The sequence below is a fragment of the Phoenix dactylifera genome, unplaced genomic scaffold (genome assembly GCF_009389715.1).
Source record: "Phoenix dactylifera cultivar Barhee BC4 unplaced genomic scaffold, palm_55x_up_171113_PBpolish2nd_filt_p 000817F, whole genome shotgun sequence".
Lineage (NCBI taxonomy): Eukaryota > Viridiplantae > Streptophyta > Magnoliopsida > Arecales > Arecaceae > Phoenix > Phoenix dactylifera.
Window position 1 is genome coordinate 183,036 of NW_024068184.1, and position 9,631 is coordinate 192,666.

A 9,631-nucleotide genomic window follows, 5' to 3' on the forward strand; every position below is an offset into this window, starting at 1 on the left:
TAGGACACATTTCCTGAAATTCCTTCGCAGTATCTCACACCTTGTGAGATGGCTGATTTAATGAAGATGCGGGGAGTCACCCACGATCGAGAACGTGAACCCCATGTTATGACTTCTAAGACAATACCTACAACCGACTAGGACTAGTCGGCCTTCATGCATAATTTTTTCTGATAACGTAGGACACTTTGAAATCAAACCAGGGGTAATTCAATTGCTTTCCAAGTATCATGGAATGGATTCAAGAACCCTTATCTTCACCTTAAGGATTTTGAGAAAATTAGCATCACATTAGAGTGCCAAATGTATCGAAAGACGTCCTTAAATTGACCTTGTTTCCTTTTTCCTTAAAAGATAAGACAAAACATGGCTGAACTCCTTGAGACCTAGATCGCTAGGAACATGGCATGATATGCCAAAGAGAATTTTTGAAAAATTCTTTTCCGCACAAAAGACTAACTTTTTGAAAAGGCACATTAGTAATTTTCAACAAAAAGACCATGAAACATTTTATGAATGCTGAGAGAGATTTAAAGAGTTGCTTCTCTCTTGTCCTCATCACGGGTTTGAAACATGGAGAACCATTAGTTTTTTTACGAAGGGTTGTCTCCACAGTTAAAACAATTTATAGAGACCATGTGCAATGGTCTATTTTTGGAAAAGCAACCCGATGAGGCATGGGACTATTTAGATTCTCTCGCAAAGACTGCACAATTATCAGATACAGGGGATAGAGTGAATAAACCTTTGCCTAAGCGTACTAGCATTGGACACAGGGGCCTTTACAACCTTAGTACTCAGGATGATATTCAGGCTAAAATGGCAGCCCTTACTAGGAAGGGTAGAGAAAATTGAACTTAGAAGGACTGAACTTGTCAAGACCATAGAACATAACAGTGAGTGTTGTAGGATTTGTGAGATGCCTGGCCATCTCACCACTGATTGCCCTACAATATCAGCATTCAAGGAAGTCTTGTACGATCAGGCCAATATTATGAATACATATCAAAATTTTTTTAATAATCCTTTTCGGGTACTTTACAACCCTAGATGGAAGAACCATCCAAATTTCAGGTGGAGGAATGACCAACCCTCAACAAGTATATAACCCAACTCCCCCACCTCCGCAACCTCATTATGCACCCACACCCTCTCAAAAATCCAGTCTCGAAGAAACTTTGCAATTTTTCAGCAAGGTCAAGCCAAATCAATGATGAAATAAGAAAATCAACTGACAACACTAACCCTACTTTAAATTCTCAAAAAAAGGGGTAAGCTACCAGCTCAACCACAACCTAATCCTCAAGTCTACGGCCGGTAGCAATGCATCATCTTCAACTTTGCATAAAGAATAAGCGAAGAGTATAATAACTTTGCGAAGTGAAAGGTGATTGACCGACCAGTCCCAGAACAAACATAAGTCATACCTGATCTGACCCTCCCAAGACAAAAGAAAAGGATAAACGAAGAAACCGAAGCATCAACATCTACTTGAAAAAATCAAATATCCTTTTCCTGCACCATTTCCACAAAGATTAAAGCCCTTGCAAAAGCTTGAACCAAACTCTGAAATTCCTTGAGCCTTTTAAGCAAGTAAAAATTAGTGTACCTCTTCTTGATGCAATCAAACAAGTGCTTTCATATGCAAAATTTTTGAAGGATTTGTGTACTGTCAAGCATCAGTTAAATGTCAAGAAGAAGGCATTCTGGCTAAAAATGTGACTGCGATTTTACAGCATAACATTCTCCCTAAATTAAGGCTCCAGGTTGCCCAACTATTTCGTGCATCATTGGCAATTTTAGGATTGAGCGAGCATTGCTAGATTTAGGAGCGAGTGTGAACTTATTGCCATATACGGTATACTGAGCAACTCGGTTTGGGTGAGTTGAAGCCGACAACTATCACCTTACAATTAGCTGACAGGTCAGTGAAGGTCCCTAGAGAGATTATCGAAGATGTGTTGGTCCAAGTAGACAAGTTATATTTTTCTGTCAACTTTATCGTACCGGACACACATCCGGTCTTCCATTCACCATCTCAGAATCCGATCATCTTAGGACGGTCCATTCCTTGCAACTTCTAATGCATTGATCAATTGTAGGAATGATGTCATGAAGCTTTCTTTTGGCAATATGACTTGGAACTGAACGTCTTAGTATAGGCAAACAACCCAGTGATCATGAAGAAAGTAAAGAGGTTGAATGGATTGAAACCATTGTAAAAGAATATCTGTTAAAAGAACATTTACTAAATCGGCCGACAATGGTTTAATAGATTGGTGTTCTGAAGGTACTGCTGATGATGTGGTCCCACCTGTTTTAGATAATTCGGATGTCATGATGGTCAATGGGTGGAGACCGAAGGATAGAGGATTCGAGCAGTTGCCCTCACAAAGAACAAAAAATTGTACAATCTCCAAAACAAGCACCCATATTTGAGCTGAAATCCTTACCAAGGGAACTCAAGTATGCCTTTCTTGGACCCGATTACACTTTTTCCGGTAATTATCCTCGACTGAGCTCGATAATGATCAAGAAGAAAAATTACTTACGGTCCTAAAGAGTCATAAAAGAAACGCTTGGATGGTCGATTGCAGACTTAAAAGGGAATTAACCTTTTGATTTGCATGCATCCAGATATATTTGGAGGATAATGCAAAAACCACAAGGCAAATGGCAGCGTAGGCTGAAATCCAACAATGAGAGACGTGGTTAAAATAGAAGTCCTTAAATTGCTTGTTGTGGGTATTATTTATCCGATTTCCGACAGCAAGTAGGTAAGGTCCTACTCAAGGTTCGTGCCCAAGAAAGCGGGTCTGACGGTAGTCAAAAATGAGCAGGGTGAATTAGTCCCGACTCGCGTTCCGACGAGTTGGCGCATGTGTGTTGACTACCAAAAATTGAATTTGGTCACTAGGAAAGATCACTTTTCCTTACCCTTTCTAGACCAAGTTTTGGAAAGAGTTGCAGGACACAAATTCTATTATTTTCCGATGGCTATTCGGGTACTACCAAATCGAAATTTCACTAGAGGATCAAGAAAACTACTTTCACTTGTCCTTTTGGTACATTCGCTTTCCGACGATGCCATTCGGGTTGTGTAATGCACCTGCAATATTCCAAAGATGCATGCTCAGCATTTTTGAAGACATGAACGAAAAGTTTTTGGAAGTGTTTATGGATGATTTCTCTATTTTTGGCGATTCTTTTGATAATTGCCTATCACATCTACAAGCAGTCTTAGCTCGATGTATGGAAAGAATTTGATATGAATTGGAAGAAATGCCACTTCATGGTGCCAAAGGGAATTATCCTAGGACATATTGTTTCACGAAGGGCATGGAAGTTGATAGAGCTAAGATTGATTTAATTGCTAAGCTACCTGCACCCAAGACGGTTAGAGATGTTAGATCATTTTTGGGTCATGCGGATTTTATAGGAGGTTCATTAAGGACTTTAATGTCATAGCTCGACCATTATGTAACCTTCTATCCCTTGATACACCGTTCAATTGGACTGAAACATATCAAGAGGCATTCGAAAAGTTGAAGGCTATGCTTAGCACTGCCCCATCGTGCAACCACCTGATTGGTCATTACCTTTTGAGATCATGTGCGATGCTAGTGACTATGCGATAGGAGCTGTCCTAGGACAACGCAAGGATAATAAGCTATATGTCATTTACTATGTAAGCAAAACCTTAAATGATGCCCAAATGAATTACACCACCACCGAGAAGGAATTGCTTGCCAGTAGTATTTGCATTAGACAAATTTCGGCTCTTATATCCTTGGTGCTCCTATTGTTATCTTCACGGACCATGCAGCGCTAAAACATTTGCTGGATAAGAAAGAGGCCAAACCACGCTTAATACGATGGATACTTTTACTCCAAGAATTTAACATCACAATCAAAGATAAAAGGGAGTAGAGAATGTGGTTGCTGACCATTTATCACGGCTAGTTTTTAATGATTCGGTGCCACAGTTTTCCATCAAGGACTTATTCCCCGAAAGCAGTTGTTTGCACTTTCAACTATGCCATGGTATGCTGACATTGTAAACTTTCTTGTCACGAACTGGATGCCGGAGCATTGGAGATCGAATGATAAGAATAATTTCTTGCATGAAGTAAGGAGTTATTATTATGATGCCCCCTATTTGTTCAAGTATTGCAAAGATCAAATCTTTAGAAGATGCATACTGGATCATGAGATGCAAAGTGTACTCTCTTTTTGTCATGCCAGTGCTTGCGGCGGACATTTTGCATCTAAGAAAACGGCAGCTAAGGTGTTGCAATATGGTTTTTTATTGGCCTACGCTATTTAAAGATGCCCACGAGTTCTGTAGGACATATGACCTATGTCAACGTGTTGGGAGTCTAACTCGTAGCATATGATGCCTCTTCAGCCCATTATTGCTATTGAAATTTTTGACATGTGGGGCATCGATTTCATGGGCCCATTTCCACCGTCTTTTGGATATGAGTACATTTTAGTCGGTGTTGAGTACGTGTCTAAATGGGTAGAAGCTGTCGCTGTAGAACTAATGATCACAAACCTATTTTGAAATTTCTAAAAGAAATATTTTTTCATGATTGGGATAACCTAAGGTCATAATTAGTGATGGTGGAAAGCACTTTTGTAATAAGCCTTTTGAGACCTTATTGAAAAGTATGGTGTCACCCATAGAGTTGCTACCCCCTATCATCCGCAGACTAGTGGCTAAGCAGAGTTAGCCAATTGAGAGATTAAATGAATTTTAGAGAAAATGGTGAACCCATCGCGAAAGATTGGTCCTTGAAACTATCAGATGCATTGTGGGCTTTATCGTACTACATATAAAACTATTCTTGGTATGTCCCGTATCGGCTAGTCTATGGAAAGCATATCATCTACCTATTGAAATAGAGCATAAATCATATTGGGCAATTAGAAAATTGAATTTTGATTTACAAGATGCCAGTCTAGCTAGAAATTTGCAATTGAACGAGCTTATGAGATTCGCAGAGATGCTTATGATAGTGCAAAAATTTGCAAAGAACGAATGAAGATCTTACATGATAATCAATTTTGAAAAAAACTTTTGAACCTTTGCAAAAAGTTCTTTTATACGACTTCTGCTACATCTGTTTCCGGATAAGTTGCGATCGAGATGGACAGGTCCTTACATTATAAAAACTATTTTTCCATATGGGGCGGTTGAGATTGAGAATCCACAGGATGGTACGATATTTAGATAAATGGACATAGATTAAAACCTTTTCTTGAGAATTTTGCAGATGAAGAGGACTCCTTTTTCTTGGGGAACCTTCTTATGACTGAGCATGACGACAAATGTATGTATATATTAGTTAGAATTATTTTTTTTCTTTTATTTCTATTTTTTTTCTTATTTTATAGGTCTTCTTTTCTAAATATCAACAGCTCAAGGTATTCCTCTTCTCTCCAATATTATTTTCCTACTGTCTCTCATATATAGTTTTCTTGTATTTATTACATTGAGGACAATGCAATGTTTAAGTTGGGGGGAGGAAAATATTTTGATTTAAAAAAAAAAATGTTTTTTGCATTTGATTTATGTTTACTTTCTTTTCTGGCAAATGTACATGTATTTCATATTAGTTTGTGCAACTATTAAGGCAAGGAACATATGCATACTATGACTGATCAGAGATCTATTATTAGATCCCCACGTGTACTTAATGACAATAGGAAGGCCTCAGGAGTTCACATTTGTTAACTGCATTTTTGTTAGCCTTATCTAAAAGAAGTACGAGTATCCTTGTTTGTACCATAAGGTTCATGATTTGGTTTTCACATAAAGATAGAGGTTGAATATTCCGACTAGTTACTTAGGTGCCTTTATCCGACCTTGGACCTATAGTCACGATGCAGTCGCGTATATAATAAAAATATTTATATATGGTTCAGTCTACCTTCTCTTTTCTTGCATAATTTTTAAAATATATATATATATATAAAAAATAAAAAACCTTATGATGACAAGTTTGGCCTCGTGGCGTAGTCTAGTTCGAGTAATTAAGTCCGAGGGGTGTTTTACCTAATATCTTGAGCCAACTGGATCGGGGTCATTGGCTGAAAGCTCGCTACATGGATCTGACTAGAGCCTAATGGGGTTGGACAGCTGTAGTCGTCATATGTGTTGAAAAAAAAAGAAAAGAAATAAAAATAAGATGAATAGGGTCGATTGGACTGAACCTAGTGACATGTGGTAATGGCTGGTTTGACTCCATTGTATTGGACCTCTGTATACCCGGATTGTTTAGTTGGGATTGATAGCTCTTTCTTTACATGCGAACCATTCTTGATTAATTTAGACAACATGTGATATTCTGAAAATTTGATGATCAGGTTCTAACAAACTGTAAATAATACTTGTGAACTTGAGTAGTGCACCTAAAACTCGGACGGTGCCCTGTTGTGGTGGAGGTATTAGTTTTCTGAAAAAGTCATGCAATTTTATACACACTACATGATCATATTTTCCTTGCTTTGATAGTTGCCATGCTTGAAAATACAAATATTAATTACATGTGTATTGGCTTAGGAATTATTGCACATTTTTATTAGGTTATCATATCATGTCATATCATTCATGATGTTTGTGGGTAACATCTCTGCAAACCCTCACGAGACAACACTCGTCCACTAGGATAACCTAGGAGTTTAACGGCTTGTTGCACGTGCTAAGTGCAATCGTGATGCCCTACGAAAGTGGGTATTTCTTAATTTTATGCAATTAGTTCTAATAAAACATCAAGGGATCAACCAATACTTTTTGTACTCTCATATTATTGTTTACTCTGAATTGCTAGAGACTAGCAATAAGCTAGTTGGGGGGTGTGATGAAAGCACAAAAGTGCGATCTACACATCACTTAAATTAGTATTATCGCTAACAAATAATAATAAAAGTGCTGCATTAATTGTTGTCGGCGCCCCGCACCGGAACCCACTCACACCAGCGCCGCCAGGCGTCGGACAAGCAAGAGAGATACAAACGGATAAGCACTCTCTCGCTCCCTCGCTCCGACTCAAGGATCACCTCTTCGCTCCGCCTGACGAAGGGCAAAGATTACCCCGTGGTATCAGTAGGATAAAACACTTGAGCACCGCAACGGATTATCAAAGATCAAAGGAAGAAGAAGAAGAAAATAGCAAAGCCAAACACAAAAAATGGTAACGAGTTCGGCTACAAATAGCCTACGTCCTCCACCGCTTCCAAATCTCAATAAGGATGAAACTGATTACAGAGATAGCACACACCCGAACGATCACAAGCGATCGATCTACAAGAGATTCACAACAGAATTCCTTTGCACAAGAAGTAGGATCCCAATCCTCTTCTTCTCTAGAACTCTAGCCTCACAAACCAAGAGTCTCTCTCAAATATACGGCCAATAACCTTACCCTAGGGCTCTCATGAGTCCTATATATAGTCTCAAGACCTTCAGATGATCATAGCCGTCGAAGCGCCACCAAAAAACCAAAAGAAAATCGTCCGTACGATTTTTCGCGAGCCCGAGTCGACTCGGCGAAGTCCGAGTCGACTCTGGCACGTTGAACAACTTCCAGTTTAACTGGCACGATCTCGAGTCGACTCCACTGTATCTCGAGTCGACTCGCGATGCTCGAGTCGACTCGACTGTAGTTCGAGTCGACTCTGACAGTCCAGACAGAAACATGGTTTTTGCGGCTTTCTCCTCTCGGATCGACTCGACAGACCTCGAGTCGACTCGACTGTTCCCGAGCGACTCGACTGTCCCGGGTCGACTCGACTGAAGCTCGAGTCGACTCCGACAGTCCGCCAGACAGAAAACTATGCAAATTGATTTTCCTTCAATTCTCTTCATCACCAAAGGTCTCCACATACCCCAACAATCTCCCACTTGGAGACTTGGGTATATCCTCTTGTTACTTGGCTCTCCTCTGTGCTCCCACTGAAACTAAATCATCCTAGTGAAATAGGTACGATGCCTCCTCAACGTCTTCAAGCATGAAGACCAGCAGAAGCTGAACAACTCCTCAGCTTTTCTCCACCGTGACGACCTTCGTCACATATCTGCAGGATTCTGACTTGGATGAATCTTCTCCAACTTGACGAGTCCCTGCTCGAGCAATGACCTCACGAAGTGGTACCCGTATGTCAATATGCTTCGTCCTTGAATGGAAAGCTGAATTCTTTGCCAGATGAATTGCACTTTGACTATCTGAATATAACATGCAATCCTTCTGTTCCTTCCCAAGCTCCTTCATCAAGACTTGAAGCCATATTAGTTCCTTGCACGCCTCTGTGGCTGCCACATTACTCCGCCCTCCGTAGTCGACAATGCAACAACTGGTTGCAACCTGGAAATCCAACTGACGGCTCCACTGCCCAAGGTGAACAAGTACCCCCTGTCGTGCTTCTCCTGCCGTCCAAGTCCCCTGCCATGTCTGAGTCCACATAGCCCTGTAACCGGATCTTAGAACCTCCATAGCACAATGACATGTGCTCAGTGCCTTTCAGATACCTCAGTATCCATTTGACTGCGCGCCAATGCTCCAAGCCTAGGCAGCTCATGAAGCGACTCACAACTCCCACTGCTTGAGCAATGGTTGGTCTCGTACACACCATAGCGTACATCAAGCTCCCCACTGCCGATGCATACGGGATTTTTTGACATATTGAGCTCCTCCAACCCCGCGTCTTCGGACTTTGCCCTTTTTGAGAGCTTAAAATGGGCACCCAGCGGTGTGCCAACAGGTTTTGGCACCCTCCATGCAGAATCTCCTGAGTACTCGGCTGATGTACTCCGCCTGAGATAGTCTGAGGATATGTTTAGACCTATCTCTACTGATCCGCATCCTAAGGATCTGTTTTGCTGCTCCTAGATCCTTCATTGCAAATTTTCTTGACAGCTTCAGCTTCAATTTTGCATCTCATGCATGCTAGCTCCTGCAACTAACATGTCATCAACATACAATAGCAAGATAATGTAAGATGTACCGAAGTCCCGGAAGTAGCAACAGTGATCCTCCTGACCTCTCCTGTATCCTATCTCAAGCATGTAACTATCAAACTTGAGATACCATTGTCCTGGGTGCCTGTTTCAAACCATAGAGGCTTTTCTTTAGTTTGCAGACTAAGTCACCCGTGCCAGCTGGCAATGTATCGCCCTCCGGCTGCTGCATATATATCTCCTCATCGAGATCTCCGTGGAGAAAGGCCGTCTTCACATCAAAGCTGCTCTAAGTGAAGATCCTCTACTGCCACCAGCTCCAGCACCGCTCGAATAGTACTCATCTTGACTACAGGAGAAAAGATCTCTGTGAAGTCGATACCTGCTCTCTGCTGAAATCCCTTTTACAACCAGGCCTGGCCTTGTTATCGCTTCTTCCCGCCTTGCTCTTCCTTCAGCCTGTAAACCCATTTGTTTGACAGTGCTTTCTTCCCCTTGGGCAGATCCACCAAATCCCACGTTTGATTCTGCTCCAATGACTTCATCTCATCATCTATGGCCAACTCCCACTCCTTCCTGGTATCAACCTCCAATGCCTCCGTGAAGCATTCAGGTTCGCCATTATCTGTGAGCAGCAAATAACTAAGAGTCCCATCATACCTTTGAGGA

At 41.0% G+C, this 9,631-nt stretch overlaps 1 pseudogene; it reads right to left on the reverse strand.

Moving 5' to 3' along the window:
* Positions 1-469: 469 nt before the first annotated feature.
* Positions 470-567, reverse strand: LOC120107286 (annotated as a pseudogene).
* Positions 568-9,631: the final 9,064 nt, after the last annotated feature.